The sequence below is a fragment of the Myodes glareolus genome, chromosome 3 (genome assembly GCF_982192425.1).
Source record: "Myodes glareolus chromosome 3, mMyoGla1.1, whole genome shotgun sequence".
NCBI lineage: Eukaryota > Metazoa > Chordata > Mammalia > Rodentia > Cricetidae > Myodes > Myodes glareolus.
The window spans coordinates 89,685,410-89,708,449 of NC_142028.1; the positions used below are offsets into that span (position 1 = coordinate 89,685,410).

The window sequence follows — 23,040 nt, forward strand, 5'->3', positions numbered from 1 at the left end:
ACATTTCACATTTCATTGACTCTAAGACTTTTTATTATTGGTACTTCTTTTTCCTATAAGACACCTTCATTTCATAACCAAGTCATGAATACTATTTGACTATCGAAGGCACAATGGAATTAGGTTGTATTCTGTTTTTCTGATTTGAAATGCTAAGCTGCAGGGAGAATGCACTTGAGAATTGATACAATAGCCAGAACACACAAAAAAAGTTCCCAGTGTTCTGAAGACAATCAGAGACCCATACAACCACCAAGAAATGACTTGTTCCGAAGCACATTTCCTTGAAATTTCAAAATTTTGGTAATATGATAATACTATGTTTTCAAATTGAAAACATCACATTTAAAGGATCAAGATTTTAAATAGTAGAAAATTATTAGTGACCACACAAACAAATATGCCTTCAAAATTTAGAAGTAAATGACTCTCTAAAATTCTACATCCAGAAAAGCTATCCATCAAACATAAAGCCAAAGGAAGAGAATTTTAATTGTGAAACATTTCAAAAGTTCGACCCTGAACACATTCTTTCTTATAAAGATTTAAATTATGCACCATCTAGCAGTAGAGAAGATTAAACAAAGGGGAAGCTACAGACGTCAGGATGGAAGGGATCTGGCATAAGAAAGAGGTTATGAAATCCATGGCATGGTTATCCTAAACAAGGTATTAGCTCCCACCAAACCTATTTTGTCTGCTCTCAACACAGCCACACAAAAACTCCTAACCATGCTTTTGATTGGAGTTTCATCATAAGACAGAGAGACCCAAGCAATGAAACAATGAGATTTAAGTGATAGGGATGTGTGCTTCTCTCGGGAATAGACAATCACATCCTCTCATCGTTTGTGCCCCGATTAGAGTCAAGCATGCTAACTTTAAAATCCATCGACTGAAACTAGAACTGTCTCTACTCTAATGTGGGTCCCTGAATGGCTGGAAGAAACAAAGCGTGTTCACCCTGTTGAGGCAAAATGGCAGCCCAGGGCTCCCATGCTCCTCACCCAACTGTTTCATATCATCACATGGCAGCGAAAAAAGATCTCTGTGGTACATAGTAGATGTAAAAACGTCATGTGGAAAATAACAGCTGGACCTTCCAGCGCAGTTTGGCTGACCCAGCTCTCCACTGCTCACCTTTATCTCTCTCGTACCTTCTGCTAAGAGTTCTTCTCTATTTGTAACTACTACCAGGAAGGATGGGGCTAGGCTAGGGTACATTTCATCCCATTCTAAGCACCTCACTGAATTTGACTTGTCTCTTCATTTTCATAAGGCAGTCCAGAAAATTAGACAAAGTATTGCAGAAATCAGAAGTAACACAAGAGATCAAAGCCAAGGAAACGGGTCTGTGTGTAAAGTGCTTGTCACGGATGCATGAGAACTTGGATTTGAAAACCTAGAGGCCACCTAAACCTCACACAGTAGCACACACCTAGAATTCCAGTGCTCCTCAGGCCAGATGGGAAGCAGAAAGAGGAGAATTCTTGCTAACTTGGAGTATGTAGCACCAACGACCAAGAGACCACATCTCGGGGTGGAAGGCAAGTTCCAACCACTGAACTTGTCCTCTCACCTCCACATGCATGCATGCATACACACTTTTAAATAGACACACAAATGTGCATGTATATGCACGCACACGCACACACACACACACACAACGAGCTGAACAATCCAACTTTCAAAGTATGACTTTGCCTCATTAACGGACCAGCTTTGCTCCATTTTAGCTACCGTATCTAGCATCTGCCACTTATGAAATCACTCCCAAACATTTATCTTCAAGAAATTGCTTAAGCCAATAAGACAGAAAAGCAGTGTCCCTTCCATATGCCTACTTCCTGTCCACTTTCACATGTCAACTTTATGCCCTCCTGTTCATCATCTAAAACCTGACATGAGGAGGAGGCATTACTCTCCCACAAAGGTAGAACTCTTTCCATGACCTTGCTGGCCAAGCACCTTAAGCACTTTAAATCTTGAATGTCTAATGAATTTAAAGGATGCTTTATTAAGGGCTGAAGAGCTGACATAGTGTTAACAGCATGCACTGTTCTTGCAGAAGACTCAAGTTCTGTTCCCAGCATCCACTATGGGGAGTTCACAACTACGTGTAAGACTGGCTGCAGGGGATGTAATGCCCTCTGCTGGCCTCTGTGTGCATCTGCATTTATGTCTAAAACTCATACATGGATACACACACACACACACACACACACACACACATACACACACTTACACCTAATTAAAAACAGATGTTTCTTTTTTCTTTTCTTTAACGGTGTCCCATCACACAAAGGAAGTGATGCGACTATTGGAAGCTCTTTTCTAGGTTTCATATTCACTGTCACTATGATTGCTATTTGGAGAAGTTTTCTCATTAATAACCATTTAAGAAACCCAAACTATTTCTGACATCTGGGTAAGCCTATTGCTATATTGCATCATTCCATAAAGCGCCATTCTCTTTCCCTCACAACGTCATTCCTGTGAGAACCCAATGCACAAAGACAAACGTTGTGCTGCTGTGCAACTCACCTTCAAAAACCCCACTGCCAACCCTGGGTTATGAAACTCATATTTAGAAATTATCATCCATCTTCTTGTTTACACATGTATGCTGCTATTTTTAGGATTTATGTAACATCCTGCAGAGCAAACTAATGCACTTCACATCCATTATTTCATTTCTCTTATAATAGCCCTCTAAACTGTGGTGAGAATTGTTGTCTCATCCCATTTTAATGGGAAAAATTTAACCAAAAACCTCTATTATACTTCTTGATGTGAATAAACAGCCCCTACATTAATTGGAAAATAAAACCCTCAATTATTGGGGTATTTTCCCCAATACCCTACATGCAAATAGCAAAGTAGAACCATTTGGATTCAGTAAATTTTACTCTTTTTCACAGTAAGCATTTGCTCTTAGGTATTAATTATACATAATATTAAAAAAATAAATCAAAGTCCATAGATATAAACTTGAAGACCAAAGGACAGTGCTTCACAAGCACCTAGTGTATAACATGGCCGCGACTTATTTCTCGGAACACCATACTTATGTGTGGCAACAATTACAGGAAAAAAAAAATTGATTTTTCTTCCTTTGCCACTGACTAAATAGATATCCTTTCTTAATGTCTAATGCCCCCCCAAAGTACTTCTTTGTTTTGTAAAAGAATAAAACCAGAGGGAAACCTACATTAACTGATAAAGAGGGCAACCAACCTTGGTAGATGTTTTTCTTAAGCCAAATGGGGAACACATTTTTTTTTTTTCCGGGACTCATTGGTATGCTCCAGCTGTATCCGCATCTTACCAAAGTTAAAGCTAAGTAGGAGGTGTGACTTACAGAAATAGAGTTTCCCTCTTAAAGTTTCGCCCATTGAATAAAATGTGAAGTCTCTGCTTGGTAAGACAAACCAGAAACTCTTGTTTTTTCATGCTGTTCTTTATGCAATAAGCAATGGAATTTAAATCTTTACAAATTATCCAAAGTTTTCACACCTAAACATCTTCAAGATGAGAATATTTATACAAATTAGCCAACTTTTACAATCTAAGATTGGTAATTATGAAGGTCTGTAGACATTAATTTTATTCTTCGGAAATACAAAATGTAAAATTGTAGTAATTTATATATCCAGATGAGAATAATAGAAAACTTAACAATTCGTAGATTAATCCATTAAGAGGTTTAATTTTCTCCTGGAAAGTTATGTCTGGAGGCAGACAAGGCTGAGCTGACATCTCTTCTCTAAGACTCACCTCAGATCTAAGCTTTATGTATTTTTTCCATCATTCTAAGCTTATGGATCTATGTCTAATGGTTGCAAGATGGCTGCCCATCAATCATAGCAAAGTCACCAATGCTTAATGGGAAGCAATAAAGTTCTGGGGCCTCTGGGTGCTTGAGATACCTGCCTTTTGTTCAGACCATCTAATCTTTGTCACTGAAGACACTGCCGGCTTAAGGGAGGCTGGGACCTTGAATAAAGTTATCTTTTCCTACTTTTGCAGTAGAAGAAGGAGAGAGGAAAAGTGTGCGAAAGAAGAGTCCGTCTGCAGCAACTGCCACACTCCCAACCCAATTCAATCCCATGCCTTCGACTTCAGTTTTACCACCATTGTCGTTACCATGGTCAGCACTAACTGTGTTGCCCTGAATGCTCCGACATGTTGTTGGGTAGATGGATTTACACATCTCTTATTAATGCAAAGTTTGGATCACCTCAAAAATATTGTGCTAATCTCAAATTTTAAAAATAACGTTCCAGACAATTTTCTCATGAGTAATATTTAATTCCATAAAACGATTTCAAGACTCCCTTAATAGTTTGTCCACTAACACTAGAAAGAACCTGAGAGATTAATATAATCTCAAGTCTTGTTATGTACCTGGGCCCCCACACTCTGGCGATTACTATCGTCTCAATAATAGACTCGGGACTTCCAACGCTTAGTCCTCACTTGGGGTTACCTTGAAAACTTCAATATCGATAGCATTTAGAAAAGAAAGGAGTGTAGTGAGAGGGCTCCATTTTATGATTTATGATTTTTTTCAGACACTCTTCCCTTTTTGGCGTTGGGGTTTTCAATCTGGGACAAATCATGACCATGCCCAAGCTATCTTCTCTGGGGGAGTTCTAGTAGGTCACAGGCCAGTCAACGAGCGCACCCTTTAAGCGTAGGCAGGCAACCTCTGAAGTAATCGGAGCCACTTTAACAATTACTGCTCTTCCATCTTAACCTCTGAATTCAGAAACAATTACGGTTCTGTGGTTATAATTACCTGGATGCACAGTGGAATGAAGACACGGGTAGGGTTTTCTTCTCGCCCTCGGAAAATGATCCAGTAAAGACAGGAACATCGCTCTGTGCTTTCTCAGTTCCTATCATTTGATGTACTGGAGAAGAGTCTCAGAGGGACACTCCTCTCTGTGCAGCACGAGAGCGACAGCAAAGCAAATAGGAGCAGATCAAAGAGCTATCCAAGGAGTCCTAACATTGTGTGTGTGTGTGTGTGTGTGTGTGTGTGTGTGTGTCTTCCCATGCATATGGGGGAAGAGAAAACAAGCACTGTGGATTGAGTTGCCTGTTTGTTTTTCCCACTGTCAGTCTGTTTGAACATCTGTTAGTCCTGCAACATCCTTCTCACCTACTGGCTCTCAAGAACCTGCCAGGAAAACATAGCCTTCAGTGTTCTGTGCTATGCTCAGAGCAATTGCTACTGTCGTCAGGCCAGAGTATCAATGCAGTATACTCAGAGCAATTGCCACTGTCCCCAGACCTGCAAGAGTGACTGTGATAATAAAAATGAGCGATTAAACCTAAGTCATTCTGCCCAGCGAAGATGACCCTGAGTTAGCACGCGAGGACAACAAAAGCCTGTATCTAGAAATCTTCCCTAAGAATTCATCAATCCTCGTTTAGAAACAAGTTGGGGCTACATGCTCATTTTTCTAGGTAACAGGCCCAGTATGTTTTGCAAATTTCAAAATATGCCTGTTGCTAAAAAGAAAAATCACTTTTGGGAGTGTGCTTTCTTCTCAGAAAGGGGCACTAAGGCATCAGACCTCCCTGTAAACATCGTGTCTCCTCAGAAGCCCATGCTGAGGAAAGGAAATGGTGCATTAGAGACAGTAAAACCTCAGAGCCAGCAAGCCCAGTTGCTGGTGAACTGAAGCTGCTCAGATTCCCTTTCAGCATCTCAAGGACTCCATTTTCTGAGGTGTAAAACAACAGTTGACTTCTGAGATCACTTTCAGCTCTGAGAAATACCACGATTCTGTGTGCCAGCCCTGAGACAGAAACCAAGAAACCAACAACCAACAGTCGAGAACCTGCAATATTTTCTTTAATCCCTTTGACGTCAGCAAGTACTTATGCAAATAATCATATTTTCCTCTAAGATTTAAAGTGTCCCTGGATAAAGGGTTCTTTTAGCACTTCCCACAGAGGTGGCAAACGATTAAAAGGACTAATATTTTTCAAATGCATAAACACAACTCGGAGAAAAACATCTCAAAGAAAATAACAAGTCCAGGTTTTTTGTCTAGGGTTTCCGCGGCAGAATGGGGCTGGATACTACAGTCTCCACCTGCAGGAGTAGGAGTTAACATCAATGGGAATTTTAAACCGGAGCTTCGATGATTTCTCTACAACAAATACATGTCACGTGGAAATACAGCCCAGATAGTATTTTCGATTACATTAAAGGATCATGTGGCTAAGGATTTAAGCTACCGAAAGAGCACACCCCAGTGCAGACAAGACAGTGAACATGCATCTCCCTTTGCCTCCTCCGCTAGGCACGCCTGGAAACCTGGAAGTGATGCCAGAGCCTCGGGACAGTGAGAAGAGGCTGGAGGACTGCCTGGTGGCTTCTGGTCCTAGGGACAATACATCAGTGGGGTTCACAGGTACACAGTCTCCTAGCCCTAACCTAGCCATAGATGGCGAGGGAGATTCATCCTCCCTATGTCTAAATAGGGCTGAGCTAAAAACAACAGGTAACCTTAAACCCCAGACACGGGAAAGACATGGGATTCCAGTCACAACAAGCTCCAGGGCAGGGATGCTCTTTATTCCTACAGCCTAAACCCATTATCTTTCTTCACCTGCAGGAAACATGCATCCTGTGCTGGGGAGGCTCCCGGTACCTCACCATGTGGCGGCAGCAGAATTCAGAGGAAAGTCTAGATGCACCAAGCAAAGCAGGCAGACCATAAGCCATTAGGGATTAAACTGTCATTGTTGCCCTGCAAAAGTGTACCCAAGACTGGATGCTAAACATAAAGAGAATAACTACCTGCCATAATGTAATATTTAAGGAGGACTCAGAGCCTCCTAACGTAATAGCAAAAAGCAGGGGGTAGAGAGGAGCTCTCCTGTGTAGTCACAACCAGAATGCAAAAGATTAACTGGCACCAGCTCTGTGCCTTTCATGGAAGAAGGCTATGCTTTATGGAAGGAACTATGAGGCTATCAAAGTTCTAGCAGATGCCACTGCTGGGTGAGCAATCCCAGAAGAATTTCAAGTCAGAAAACAATCTGAAGGGACTTATAACTTACTACAGTGTAATTTTAAGATATAAAGTAGAATTAGAATCCATAACAGGAGCCGGGCCGTGGTGGTGCATGTCTTTAATCTTAGCACTTGGGAGGCAGAGGCAGGCAGATCTATGTGAGTTCGAGACCAGCTTGGTCTACAGAGCGAGTGCCAGGACAGGCTCCAAAGCTACACAGAGAAACCCTGTCTAAAACAAACAAACAAACAAAAAACCACAGAAAATCTAGGGAGAAGCAAGTAGCTCTGAAAAGATCAAACAGCATTTCTAGCCATGAATAAAGAAATCAATTCAAAGAACAACTTAATCAATAAATAAGACATCAATAAGGACAGGAACACCTATGGAATGCCTCGGACAGCCACCCAAAGATCTTTCAGATTATCTGTAATTGGAAAGTAAACAGAGGTGACAGTTACGACAGATGAAAAGAGAAGGTCCAAGATGAGTCCAGCAGAATTTTCACAGATAGCAAAAGAATGGAGGAGGCAAGGCAAAACAGGCTCAGGTATGCCACGGATTATTAGTAAGAAACACAGGAATCCTCTAATTAAGTAAGCGCACAAAAGCCCAAGAAGCAACAGTAAAAGCCAGCCCACATGTGAACATGCTACAGTGAAACAGTAAAAACATCAGGAACAAAGAACACGCCAGAGGCCAACTTCTCAACAATAGTGCCTGGGAAGCTGGGTCTTCAAAGTAATGAGGAAAGCAATTGTCAGCTCTGGAGTCTCCTCCCGGACGCTCTATGATTAAAGCACTGGAACAAGACACAGTTCCAAACAAGCAAAAGAGACTCGGAGATTTCTATCATCTTGAAGAACAGAAATCCAAAGGAAGACGAGAAATACAGGAGGCACAGGAGATATAGCTCAAGTTAAGTAAGCACTGGCTGCAAAAACAATCAAGAGAGCCAATTATGTAAAGATGACATGTAGTATAAAAACACGGTAGAACTACTTTGCTAAAGAATTTTGAAATAGGAGTATCAAGATGATAAAATTATGAGGTCCTCACGAAGTTCTAGAAAATAGATATTTTCATTTACTGTATCTAGTAAGACAAAAGAAGAAGCCAGGTGTGGCAACTCACACCTGCAATCTTGGCACGTTGGAGTACTGGTAAGAGATCTGGAGTTCAGTGTCTCCCTCAGCTTCAGAGTGAGTGCAAAGCCAACGTGAGTTACATGAGACCCTGTCTCAAAAAGTAAAACTAAAATAAATAAAAAAAAATAAAAGACAAAACAAAATGAAGTGTCTTAAAAACATTTTTACAGTCACAGAAAACAGAAATGGGATATGGAATATTCAAATCAATAGACAGAAGTTGGAAGGGAAGGAAAGGAGGGAGGGAGGGAGGGAGGGAGGAAGGAAGGAAGGATGGACAAGTCATGGAGGGATAGAAAGACAAAGAAGTGTCCTTCAATGCCAACTGACACCACATCTATTAAAACTGCTAAGAAATGAGCACATGCGGGGCACTTTGTCACAGATTAGCTTCTCTAGCAAGAAACTTCTGGCATTAAATTAGTGTGCAGTTTCCTTAAACACTGCTTTATTATAAACGTGTGAGGAAGAACTCGGACTGAAGCAGCCATGAGAAGCTGGTGTAACTAAACCACAATGTAAGTCATCCCAGGGGCTCCAAAGCTACAAGGATTCCTTAAAGTTGGGCTGACACTGTGGTCTTCATCTTCTCACATCCATGAGGCACTGGATGTGGCTGCTCTAGAAGACAGTATGTGTGACTGTGGACAAAGGGGTCCTCTACAACCCCATCACTCTCCGGGGTTTGCACCCACTGAAGGTATTCTCTTAAGAAGATTCTCAGAGGCTGAGACAGCAAGTCCTTCCCAGGAGAAGGATTTAACCCATCACATTCTCCACCGTGCTACTACAAGGGACTTACAATTAGTGCTTAAAGGAATCCACGTGTCTGATACACAACCATCTGAAGCTTTTTCTAAATTATGGTGCTTGGGTTTCTTAGAAAAAGCAATAAGTCAGTTTCATGCTGCAACAATTTTTTAAAAAAAAATAAAACTACCAACATCTAAATCTTTTAACTCAAGACCTGGTTTATTTCTCTCGAGCCAAAAACAGGTAACATAAAGTACTAACGGCAAACTGAAACTCTTTAGGCATCCCCATTTTAAATGGATTGTAAGTCAACACAAAGATATCTTTTCTAAATGCATGTACACAGCACCTGCCATTGTTAAATATTGTCTTAACCTGGACAAATGACTTCAAGAATCCAAAACTATGCATGGCTTACTTCTTGCTCCTCAATCAAAGCCAACCCTATTAGAAAAGTAAACAGGAATATCCGAGCAGGTACCCTCTAGAGAAATAAAAGATAATTCATCTCGGCAAAATATGCCAAGCTAGAAATAAACTAAGAAGTCAGTCAAATGAGGAAATACAAGTAGACATGTTGCAAAATTGCTTAGCTCACAAATATGTCAGGAAAATAGGAAGGCGATGGATCTGTTTGCTAGAAAATCCAAATGTATTAATCATGCCATCTCACTATTCTCTTCTTTTCTAATACTGTACTTGTTTTGTAAATTTACAAACTGGAATTATTCTGTTTATAAAAATTAAAAACAATAGAAACTAGAGTAAATATGTTCCTTGCTAAGTCCTACACATATTGATTTGAAGAGCTGAATAGGCCAATTTTACACTAAAAACACATGTTTGTATTAAAAGAGATTTCTCTTTCCTGGGATGTCAGAAGATAAATGAGGTCCACTGAGCAAAATTACAACTAAATTTGCTTCACCTGAAATCATCGGCCTGCTACACATTATCAGCAATGCATGCTCACAAAATTTCCAGGTTCTTCCTCCTCAGGTCACACATAAAAACATTGGGAGTCCCAAATTGGGGGGGGGTGGGAGGCTGAAAAATCACTGCATAAAAAAGTGGGTTCAGCAAAAGAAAATGAAATTATGATCTACTAAAAACTGCATGGACTTTTATTACTTTAATCATACATTTTAACTGAATTTGCCTTTCTCACAGTGTAGCCAGGAACTCGTATAGATGGCAAGAGCTAGGTCCAAAAGATGCATATGCTGTACAGGACAGTTGCATCGCATGAAGATCGAATATAAGGATGCACAGAATGCATTTCAGTTGAGCAGCATCATACACCTGTGATGTAAACCCAAGATAAATACAATGTAATTTTTTTTAAAAAAAAATTCAGTTTTGCTTTAAAATAACCCCAGGCATGCTGTGTCATGCGCATGATGGACACCTGATTAAGAACCAGTCCTCAAGCTACAGAGGAACCGTGTCTCTATAAACAAACAAACAAAAACTGGACGAATTAGTCCTCCCCACCTTCTTCTTAATACTTGGTCAACACCGTGGCTACCTTGGGCTCAGATTTTTGTGTTGAGTGTAGCACATGGGAGGCGATGTGTGAGGAGGGAAGGAAAACAACAGGGAGAGGAGACCAAGCAGAAGGAAAGTGAGGTGAGGGGCAGCAGGCCTCCCGCTCCCCAGTCTTGGAGCTTCTCAGGGCAGCCCAGGCACCAAAGCTTGCCAAAAGTTCTGGGCACAGCCTTGGTTCTGCAGAGGCTTAGGTACGCCCTGCTTGGGGACCCAGCTATCTAGGTGTGTGGGAGCATCCTGCCGCAGCCGCCCGGCAAACTCTGGGCAGTTGGCCCCCAGGCATCACCGCCCACTCGGGGCTCCGCTCGGGGAATCCTTCTGCCTGGCTGTGTCCCTTGGCTCGCTCTGCTTCCCAGTGACTGTCTAAGAGGTCCAAGGGTCGAGCGGCCGAGACTGAAAGTGCCCAAGGGAAGGGTCCATGGCAGGACTGGTTCCCAGGGGTGACCGGGACGAACCTAGGCTGCCATACCGGCCTCGAGGTTCCAGAGCCCGCAGTCGGTGCGGCCGCGGTGCGGTGCGGCGGGTGGTGAGGATCCTCAACCTCAGGCTGCGCTCCCGCGCCAGGCTGCCCCGTGGGCGAACCTTGGAGATCCGGGGGAGAGCGACCCGTAGCCTCGTCTCAGGATACCGTGGCCACCCAGGCGGGGCCACCAGCCCGCGCTGAGAAGCTCGGGTGCCTCTCCTGTGCCACCGGACCCCGGACCTCCACCGACTGAGCCCGGAGCCGCTGCTCCCCCACGCCTCTCTCTTTCTAGCACTGTGCGGTACCCGAGACCCAGTCGACCTGACTGGATGCTGCGGCCACCGAGGCCACCACCTGTGAGCCGCCGCAGCCGGGGCCTCTGGACGGTCGCCCTTGGCTCCTTTTCTCTCCCTCCTACCTGGCCGAGCTCCCCGGCACTCCACGCGCGCGACCGCAGGAGACTTTTGCAGAAGCTCCCTCACTGCCAGCCGGCGCTCGCTGCAGCCTCCTTCCACCGCGGCTGGAGGATTACGCGCAGCCCTGCGTGCCCATCAGCCGGTGCGGACGATCCCGGGTGGAACCTCAACTCGCCGGCCCCCGCCCCCATTCATAATCCCCGCGGCCGTCTGCCACTACACGCCGCCCCCGCCCCCGCGCTCGTTCCCGCTCACTGGCCCTGCGATGTGTCAGTGGCTCGCTATTCATCTGCCACCCAGACAGTACCAAGGGCTCCCGCACCTCCTGGTTGCAAGAAAGGGGGATGGGTCCCCCTCCCGGGGGGGGGTGGACTGGTGAAGAGAGCCTGGCTTATCACTCAAAGAGCCGGTGGGAGCGCAGGAGCCCACCGCTCTCCTGTTGCACAAAGGACTCCCTGAGGGATTAGCTTTGGTTTCTGAACCAAAGGGTCATATTATTATCATATCCAGCAACAGCCTGAGAGAGGGTCCCATAACTTAGGGATTCGTGTGACACGGCACCAGGCTTAGCCACCTGGACCTGAACTATTGATCATGTTTTAAGAAAAGAGATGAGCATAGTTCTGCCACTGTGTGTGTGTGTGTGTGTGTGTGTGTGTGTGTGTGTGTGTGTATCTGTGTCTGTGTGTGTGTGTGTGTGTTTGTGTATGTATGGTCCTAATTAGCCAGTCCTTTTAATTAGAATGTAAGAGAAGGAAACTGGCAAGGAAAAGAGGAAGCTAGCGAAGGAATGACTTTGTACCTTGAACTGCCGAACGAATGAGAGACCAGACTTTCTTGGATACTTTAGCAAATCTCTCAATTCATTCCCATAACCTAACGGGCATTTTGCACAGAGCACATGGTATCCAATTGGTGGTGCGAGGACGGTAGGATGGTTGAGACACGAGTTTGCCATCTAATGGGAGAAACAACCATAAAACCCAAAACGGGCAATATAAACCATCCCACTACAAAACATGTCACAGTTGTCCAAGTGGAGGCAATTTTTTGGCGGGGGGCGTGGAAAGAAGATGGGGGTCAGGAATTTAGAATCCTTCTGAACTGTCCATATTAAAGGGAATATAAAGGCTCACCAAGGAAACGAAGGTAACTTTCCATATTTTTCCATTGACCCAACCACACATGACAGAGCATACCTATACCATAAGGGTGATGGGACTTTACCAACTCTCGCTGTGCACTGTTTCCTCCAACACTGTCTGCCAAGGGACACCCACATCTCCAGCGGCAACGCTGCCAACTGTCCAGTGGCCCTTCTCTTTTCCGGCTTTTTGCTTTGTATTATATGCCATCCGCTACATCCATTACCTTGAAATTGAGCCCAAAGTTAATAGCACAAAGGCAATGAGTCTCTGGAGAGAAGCCAAAAAACCCTGCAATGTCATGGTTCTGACACAGTCTCTTTTTCTGAACTACAGTGAGAATTAATTAGCTAGACTTATTAAGTATGAAGACATCATTGTCCAAAGGCACAGTGAATGGGAGCCTAAAATGTGATTTAATCTTAGTAAAATAGGACCAAGTTGAGTGGCATGCTGTTCTTCTCTGGATATTAAAACTTTGAAAAAATTAATGGCTACGAAGTCATTCAAGGTATTCCATCTTCTTCAGAAAAAAAAATCAGTCCAAACCATTCTTGTTGCAAAAAATAAATTAACTATACTGCAATCTGATCACAGCATCAGTTATTTAAACATCTTCCATACCTCTTGCTGGGATTTATACATGCTAACAAAGGGAATGGGAAAGAAGAAATACCATTTTCTACAAAGTTATACATGTTTACTCACAAACCCCAAAGTACTTTCAGTCGTTGCCAAGAGCAGTAACATTTGACCAGAAGTTGCATGGAAAAGTCCTTAGGAGAAACAGCTTAAATTAACCAGTGAGGCGGTAGAAGATACAAGAAAACACACACACACATAGTACCAGGAAATGAAGACACTATGATAAAACACACACACACACAAACTGTCTCTATCAAAAGCTGGAATAGATGGAACAGAATCCGGAGTAGGGCAGAAAGATATACAAAGAGAGAGTGATGGGAAAAGGGTGCTTGGTTACCAAGGAATCCAGCAAACTTGAGAAAGCAAAACCACCATCTCAAAGAGGCTTAAATCAGTATGAAAGGCAGAGGCCCTAGGTCCTGCTTAATTTAACCATTTGCATCAAAAGGTAGGCATTTGGGGCTTGAGCATTTGAGAATACCAAAGTTTCCTTGAAACTTAACTTCAAGAACTTTCTCCAAAGACTTTAATCACAAAAAGTAATAATCCACTCAATAATGATTACTAGCATAGAAGAAGCTGACACTAAAGGAACAAGAGATGGACACATGATAGATACCAAGACGCAGTAGCAAAGTTCCAGAAGAAACATCAACTCTCACCCATGTAGAGCTAGGAAAAGTTCCGCAGAGGCAGCGCAGTTCTGACTAACTTATATAGGACTAGGAGGATTAAATGGAGAAGAGGATGGGAAAGCAGGGTAAAGAAGAGAATGTGGGGAGGGACACCCAACGCTAAAAGGTCTCTAAAAATCCATGTGGAAATCTGCTACTGTAGAAGCCTTCGTGTGTGTGTGTGTGTGTGTGTGTGTGTGTGTGTGTGTGTGTGTAAGGAATTTAGATGGAGTCACCATATAATGGGGTAGACAATTCCCCAGCAAGACATCTTACACCAACAAGGCAAACCTCCAGTGCCAAGAATGGTTTACATCTTGTTGAATCATTAGCCAAAGAGGTTCTTTGAGTTCCTACACACCCACCCATTGCCCAAGACTCCACGGGCTATTATTCTCCATATGATTACTTTCTGTAACCCGATGGTAGGCCCTATTGGTCATCCAAAGCAGAGAAATTAATATGGTCCCTGCCTAGAAGCTTCACTCCAATTGAGTAGTGTTCATGGTGCTAGAAGGCACTTTATATACCTACTCAAGGAGAAAAGTAACCATCATTTAACCCAGCTACAAACCCTGCAGTCTACAACAGTGGCCTGCCTGCAACATATACTGGCACAGTAGTGGCGCAAATGTTATGGGAAAAAGCAAACACTTTTTAATTGAATTTAAGGCCCACTCCATGAGCTGGAACCCTTACCAAACACCATTGAAGTTGTCAAGAACCTGAGACTAAATAGGTCATGGGCCTTTATGAATACCTAATACAATTACTCTGCTAAAAGAACATAGCAGTATAGTGACTCCTAACGACATATGACTATAGCCATAGAACAGAGCATTGTTCAATTCTCATGAAAGAAGCTTCTTGCAGGAGATGCTGAGAGATCTACAACTGGAAAATGTGCAATGATAGAGTTTGGCACCTTCAGCACTAAATGAAATGTCTTTATCCTCAAGGCCCAGGGATTTATGCGGAAGAGACCAAAAGATTGTAAAAAAAAAAACAGAGGTGGTGGAAGAATAAGAAAACAGTCTCTTCCATTCACAAGAAGATTGATACACAGATAAACTCACAGAGACTGTGACCACATTCACAAGACCTGTACAGGCCCACACCAGCAAAATACCAGCACTGAGAAAGAGAAGTGGGCACAACACTCCTGTCATCCCAACCAAGAAGATGATTGCAATTGGCACCTGTTAGGAAAGAGAATGCCAGTTTTCTCCAGTGGAGTAACACTGGGTGTATCAGCCATGCTCCAGGGCAAGCCCCATTCCCGGAAGTGGTCGACACAAAACAGCCTCTCTCTCTCTCTCTCTCTCTCTCTCTCTCTCTCTCTGTATGCATGTACATTCGTGTGTGTGTGTGTGTGTGTGTGCGCGCCAAAGCACTGAAGAAAAAATAGTCAAGACATAATAATTTTTTTAAATCAATAAGATCTAGGTCTTCAGGTAACGATGGTTTCTCACAAGTATACTTCCAGTAGTGTGTGTGTGTGTGTGTGTGTGTGTGTGTGAAGTTGCTTTTTCTTTTAAAATCAGGTTATATTACTTGTGTATGTAACTCCTTGCAATATAGGTATAAGAGAGATCAAAACCTTGCATAACTATCTGCTTCCCCAAATAAAAACTCAGCTGAGAGATGGGGAGGATAAAATGAGATAATATAAAAAAAGAGTAAGAAAAAAAAAGAAACTGTCATAGAAATGAAAATAACATCAGAAACAACCCCAAAGGCATGGGACAGCAAAGTCAGATGTGAACGTGACCAAAGTTATATAAAAATAAACAGGAATGGTTCCTAAGTGCTATGATAGAGTTGTCTTCCTCTATCAAAACACCACACAGAACCACAGCACACATGAGCAGCATCTGTGAGAACGAATCTTACTGCTAAACCAGTAAAGAGGGCTTCCATGCCTGAAACTGCAGGGAAAAGACTGGAGCCAACATAATGAAAGCAAACCTGTGTATTAGAAAGCAGTGATCCACATGGGTTGAGCCAAGACATGTAAGACAAATCATTGAATTTTTTTCAGATCCTTCTCACTTTTATCATGTTAAGTTTCTATGTTTTGAACATAAAGGAAACATCCTAAAGCTAAAAAGAGAAAAGACAAGTTGTAAGGGAAAAAAAATCAATCCAGTTTTCTCCGAGGCACCATTCAGAGTCTAATGTCACTGAGACAAGACAAGACTATCTCGAGGAAAGACCACAGAACTCAAGGGAGCATCCAGAACATCCAGACCAAACTGCTCATCAGACACAAAGGGCCGGTCTAAAACATTCGAAGTCAAAGAAAAGTTCCTGCACTTGAGGAAGAAACGGGGACAGCATTCTCCGAAGAACTGCCGGCGAACAGTGAATACGCACCTTACTCCAAAACTAAGAATGTAAAAATATGAATGACATCATGTGTAGGCTCTCAGAGCCTGGAAATGGCACAAGTCACAGAACTCAGGAGGAAATGACAAAGGTGCTGTACTTATAGTTAGCTCACTGGCTGACTCATCTGGAGTCACTGAGACTGGTGGTGTCATTTAAGGCTGGCATAGAGGTGGTAGACTAAGCTTCTATAATAATATAAAGATAAACCCGAAGAAATTTAAGTTTTAAACAAAACACTATCTGGATGAAATGCAGTGTAGAAAATGTGTGTCAGTTATCATGGTTTATAGCTAATGGTTGTGTATCAAATAAGAGCATTTGACTATTATATAAAGATACAAAGTACACATTACAAGGCAAATCTATACCTCAAAACACCCTTTTCTAAATGTGCTTGTGTACATGTAGATGCACACTACGTAACAAAGGTGTTCACACACCTCATACATATTCAAATACAGAGACAAATACACTACATAGCAAAGGTGTGCATACATCTCCTCATATATATTCAAATATTGAAACAAATATCACTTGACTGGTAATTAGTTTTAAGATATTTTTAAAGGATTATTAAACTGGATTTCAAAAAAAGAAATGTCAGTGCTCCGTATGAGAGCTACATAGGAAGATTTCAAATTGTAGAAAAGAAAAGGAAGGTTTCACACGCAAACCCCAGCTCTACATAAACAGGGGGGAAAAAAACCCTTAACAACAATAAGGCGGGAGCTGTGAGAGACAAGTCAGATTCAAAACCAATACCATGTGAGAAAAAATAATAATGTATGTAAAACAAAAATAAAGAACATAGTGTAGAGTGAAAGTCGTGAATATCTATAAACCAAACGCACGGGAACAGCACATGCAAAGGAGGTATTATGGAGACAGGATGACAAGGTGGACGGAAGAATCAGAGCCAGAAGAGTCCTTGCCATGTCTCCAGTCTAAATCTGTGTATACTCACATTCAGTGCCTCAAAGGGAGAGATTACATGTTCTTTTTGAGCCCAGATTTGCATCATTTTTATGAATGTAAATTTGAGAAAAAGTCACTGTTATGGTTTCAATATGAAGGTTGACTCAGAAAGCCTTGTGTACTGAAGACTTAGTCACTACCTCAGGGTACTATTTGGGAAGGTGCTAGGTACTGTTTAGGAGGGGCCTGGCTGGAGGAAGTAAGTCACATGAGCCATGTGGATTGTGCTTCATCCCAGGCCCTCTCTTCTCCTCCCTCTGAGGATTAGAACTTTGGAAACTATAGGTCAGACTTTTCCTCCTTTAAGTTACCTTCCTCAGGTATGTCACAGACACCCAAAATGACCAGCATCCATGCAGCAAATCAGACAGACAGGATGCAAAGAAATAAGGGTCGTGTGCAATGATCTGCAATCATCACTATACAAAGCTAAAGATGAATCGAAAATGAAAACGGCCACAGGACTTCCACTTGGAAATTATAAACAGAAACCTTTTGCTGATTCCCAGGAACAAAATTAGTAACTTCTAGAATCGTGATATGTGAAAACACAATCAGAAATGTGTTGTGCCAATTTACCTCCGTGAATAAGTTAAGCACAATTGAAATGTTGGAAAACTGACTGCTACATAAACGGAAGGAAAATAGAAGAAACGAGATAAACAATTTAGAGGGCTCACTACCTGAGTGAGAAAAGGAAGTCATCCCAGTCTACTTCTCTGCTGCTATGATAAAACCCTCACCAAAAGCAACCTGGGGCTGAACAGAGAGTATTTCATCCGAACCAGGTTGTACTCCATCACGGACAGAATGCAGGGCAGGACCCAAGAGGCAGGAACTGATTCAGAGGTCATGGAGGAATGATATGTAGTGTGATTAATAAAAACTCAGAGACAGATATTGGGGTTCAACCTAAAGACCAGAAAAGTAAAGCAGTCCAGCCATGGATTCTTACCTTGACCTCAGTCTGAAAATGGTGATCCTGCCTCCAGGAATCTCAGAATGAGGCTGAGACTGAGATCGAGAGCCTTCTCCTCCCGTTTTATATCCATCCCTCTTTAGTTCTGGGATTAAGAGCACACACCACTACTGCCTGGTTTTTATGGCTACTAGGATGGCTACTGGGATTAAAGGTGTATGTCTTTGTTGCTGGGTCTGTAAGGCTGGTCCGTGTGGTTGTTTTACATTTCTGACCTCAGGCAAGCTTCATTTATTAAAATACAAATAAAATGTCACTGCATTCCTTGGATGCTGATTTTTAAGATGTGGTTCAATGGCAGAGTACTAATGTAACTTCTGCAAAGCCCTGGACTTTGAAGAGATAATTTTTGAAAACAGAACCATAATGCCAGGTGTGATGGCTCATGCCTTTAATCCTAGATCTTGGGAGGCAAAGGCGATTGGATCCCTGTGGGTTTGAGGCCAACCTGATATACAGAGTGAGTTCCAAGATAGCCAGAGCTACACAGAGAAAATCTGTCTCAACAAAAAAAAAAGAAAGAAAATATAAACACATTACCATAAAAACTATATAAATATAAAAACAGACACAATAAAGAAACAGAGAATGTTAATATACCCCTAATGGTTGACAGTACAATTTCCCTTCCATTTAAAATATTTCTCTCCCTTAAGAGTGAAATTAAACTCTACAATATCAAAGATATAGCACCTCCATTGGGAATCTCTATTCCAAAAGAAAAAAAAAAAACATTTGAGAGCCCGGGCTAAAGGGATACTTTTAGTTGAAAATATAATTAGATAAGTCTGACAGGAAAAAAAAGATTTTAAAAATGAGAAAGCTTTCAATGTTTCATATCCCTCCAAATGAATTACCAAGTCAATAAAATTTTCCCAAGGAAATCTTATCAAACCCTCAAAAAGTGGGTTATTCTTAGAATGTATAAACTTCTAAAGAGTTGTAGTTTTAATTGTATAAATAACTTTAATATTATAAGGTATGTGACATTGATCACATAAGGACTTCACATAAAAGAAACATACCAATCTGTCTTAAATATAATGTTATTTAGGTAAATAATCATAGAGGAACATCCAAAGAGCAAAAGTCATAGGATTATCTCTAGAAATGTTGACGTGGCCTTTGAAAATGTCAGAAATCATTCTTCACTTAAAAACCCACATAGTTACCTAGGCAAGTATGAATGTTTTCATCACAAGATAAAGAAATACAACTACCCCAGGAAAAAAAGGCTATATCTAAAGACAAGATACTAAAGGTATTTCTACAAAAATAAGATAAAAGTATGAGGCAATAGTATTACTACTTTTTTTTAAAAGTTTATTAAAATATAAAAGTTTCCATTTTCGCCCCTCCTCCCAACACCCTCCCACTCCCCCCACTCCCTCTCCTCTTCCCTCTCTATCCCTAAGAGCAGTCCGGGTTTCCTGCCCTGTGGGTAGTTCAAGTTCACTTTTTAAGGTCATGGTATGCCTATAAAGTCAATGTGGAAAGAGGAAACTGAGCATTAAAGTTAAGGAGATTTCTAGTGGTTAATTTTATGTGTCACTCTGACCTAGACAGTTGCAGAATATTTGACACTGTGTGAAAGGCACCTTCTGGTTAGTTTAATATAGAGCTGAATAGCCAATAGCTAGGTGAGACTGAATAGGCAGGACTTCCAGGGACAGAGAGGAATTTGGGAAGAATCTGAGCTTCCTGGCGTCAAGCCAGACAGATGCAAAGAAAGTCAGATATATAGTATAGAGAAGAGGTAATGAGCCACATGGCAGAAAGTGGATTAATATAGACAGTTTAATGTAATTTATAACAGATAATTGGGAACAAGCATAAGATAAGGCCAAGCTTTCATAATTAATAATAATTCTCCATATCATTATTTGGGACTGACAGTCTAAACAAAGTCTGACTACATTTGGTACCAAAGATGGGCACATATGTCCATATATGGTCTGAGAAAGATGAAAAAGCTCTGGACACAAAGCTGGATAGTCTTCCTATTAATAGCCATTTCTCAAGTAGGTCCAATGCCCATGGTGTACAGAGGTGCAGATCCTATAGTAGACCCTGCTGTGCAGTCAAGCACTTGAGCAGGCAATTCACTATGCTACCCAACATTGGGTAGAAATGCACAGGCAGGCCCATCAACTTCCCAGACCTGGAGTGGTAAATGTGGTTGCAGGCGGGCATGAGGCTAGCCTCTCACAGAAAGGCAAACAATGGTTGCAGCTCATAATCAATAGGATAGCCTGTTGGACCCATGGGGGAGAGGAGCAAGCCACAGCGCCATGTACTAAGTGGAGTCATGTAGCAGATGTTGTGGTGGGTTAAGGTTTGGCTCTCACAGGGTCAGAGAAGGCTTCAGATAAACAGAAAATCAGGTCTAGCTTGCATTCCCACCAACAATACAGAAGTTTTCCCTTTTCCCCACAACCTCTCCAGCATAAGTTGTCATCAGTGTTTTTGATCTTGGGCATTCTTACAGGTGGAAGATGGAATCTCAGAGTTGTTTTGGTTTGTATTTCTCTGATGACTAAGGATATTGAACATTTTCTTAAGTGTCTTTCAGCCATTTTAGATTCCTCTGTTGAGAGTTCTTTGTTTAGGTCTGTACTCCATTTTTTATTGGATTATGTGTTCTTTTGATGATCAATTTCTTGAGTTCTTTGTATATTTTGGAGATCAGACCTCTGTCTGATGTGGTGTTAGTGAAAATCTTTTCCCATTCTGTAGGCTGCCGTTTTGTCTTGTTGACTGTGTCCTTTGCTTTACAGAAGATTTTCAGTTTCAGGAGGTCCCATTTATTAATTGTTTCTCTCAGTATCTGTGCTGCTGGGGTTATATTTAGTAGAGTCCCTTTGGATGTCAGTGTGGCAATTTTTCAGAAAATTAGGAAACAACCTTCCTCAAGACCCAGCAATACCACTTTTGGGTATCTATTCAAAGGATGCTCAATCATGTCACAGGGACATGTGCTCAACTATGTTCATAGAAGCATTGTTTGTCATAGCCAGAACCTGAAAACAATCTAAATGCCCCTCGACCAAATAATGGATAAGGAAAATGTGGTACATTTACACAATGGAGTACTACACAGTAGAAAAAAAAATAATGATATCTTGAGTTTTGCAGGCAAATGGATGGAGCTAGAAAACATTATTTTGAGCGAGATAACCCAGACACAGAAAGTCAATTATCACATATACTCACTCATAGATGGTTTTTAAACATAAAGTAAAGAAAACCAGCCTACAAACCACAATCCCAGAGAACTTAGACAACAATAAGGACACCAAGAGACTTACATAGATATAATCTGCATGGAAAGTAGAAAAATACAAGATCTCCTGAGTAAATTGGGAGCATGGGGACCTTGGAAGAGGATTGAAGGGCGAGGGAAGATTAGAGAGGGGAGCAGAGAAAAATAAAGAGCTCAATAAAAATCAATTTTAAAAAAAGCAAATCAGGTCCAAACTGAGAAAACTTCTATGCTTTAAAAGGTTCTTTGATGCAAAAAAGAAAAGAAAATAGGTATAGAAAGTCATAGAAAAAATAAATAGTTTAAAAATAACAAAATAAAATCTTTAAAGAAAGAATTAAGTAATATAAAAAGAATAAGTCATGTTAGGATAGGAAACATGCAGGGTGTCTGGTTCTGCATGGTATTTTGGTGACTTTGAGATTTTGAATGCTGATGAGTCAAGGGCAAATGCTTCTGAGAGACACTGGATTGTAGAAAAACTGCTGTATTAAACCAGCATATATTTTAAGGATGTCTTAACTTCAGAATGGAAGTCAAGAAATGTGTTGCTTTGAGGGAGAGATTATGCCCTTTTATTTGTTTCCACAGGGGGAAAAGAGCTATGGATTCCTTCAAAATTACTAAAGATCAGATTTGACTGGGGAAGACTTCCCAAAAATTGTGAATGCAGACATGATGGAAGAAATCAAGAAAGACCACAAGACTTTTATGTATATGCTGACCCATGTATTATGAGAATAGCTCTGTGACTGGAGAAGACATGATAAAGCTTGTTGACTATAGAGTTCTCATGAATTATTATTACATGCCATCCTTTCATATGGCATAGGTGGAGATTTATATGAAATTTTGTTTATGCGATTAAAATAAACATATAAAGTTGACAGATGTCTGTCTTTTACTTTAAACATAGAACAAAAAGATCTTTAGCTGATTTATACATATTGCATATTCCATAGTTGTGTTAATGTAGATACATACACACACAAACACACACTAATACTGTGTGTTCTAATCCAGACTGACATCCTGAGAAGCAGAAGACCAGAAAGCAGTGTTCCTGCTCAGACTGTGATGGAGAAAGAATTTTACCTTTGACTTATCCTTTCTTTAGGTCCCAGGTGGACTGGGTGCTGCCAGTCAACAGCTGGGAGGGAACAGCCAATGGATTCAAATTTGAATTTCAGAAACATCCTTGATATACATCAAAAGATAGTGTTTAACAAGCTATCTAGGCATCTGTCTAGGTCAGATTGTCACATAAAATTAACTATGTGTGTGTGTGTGTGTTTGTATATGTATATATGTATGTATGTATGTGTGTGTATGTGTGAATATATATACATGTGTGTGTAAATATAAACATATATATGTATGTGTGTATGTGTGAATATATATACATATAAACATATATGTATGTATGTGTGTGTGTTACCTTTAAAAGTTTGTGTGTTTTCAGAACAAAAGAATCAAAAATTAATAAAGATAAGTATCCCAGGTAATCCAACCTCTATGAATGCCTCTGTTGAAGATTCCTCAAAAACTGGCAATTAGGACAACTTCAAATTAGCAAAGCTAGCCCAACATCATAGACTACT

At 41.3% G+C, this 23,040-nt stretch overlaps 1 protein-coding gene across 1 annotated transcript in view; it reads right to left on the reverse strand.

Moving 5' to 3' along the window:
* Positions 1 to 11,484, reverse strand: part of Pde4b (phosphodiesterase 4B) — a 543,981-nt gene extending 532,497 nt beyond the window's left edge. Inside the window, exon 1 of the mRNA XM_085686310.2 lies at positions 11,368 to 11,484. The gene's annotated coding sequence lies outside the window, so the exon portion shown is untranslated. The remainder of the gene's footprint in view (positions 1 to 11,367) is intronic.
* Positions 11,485 to 23,040: the final 11,556 nt, after the last annotated feature.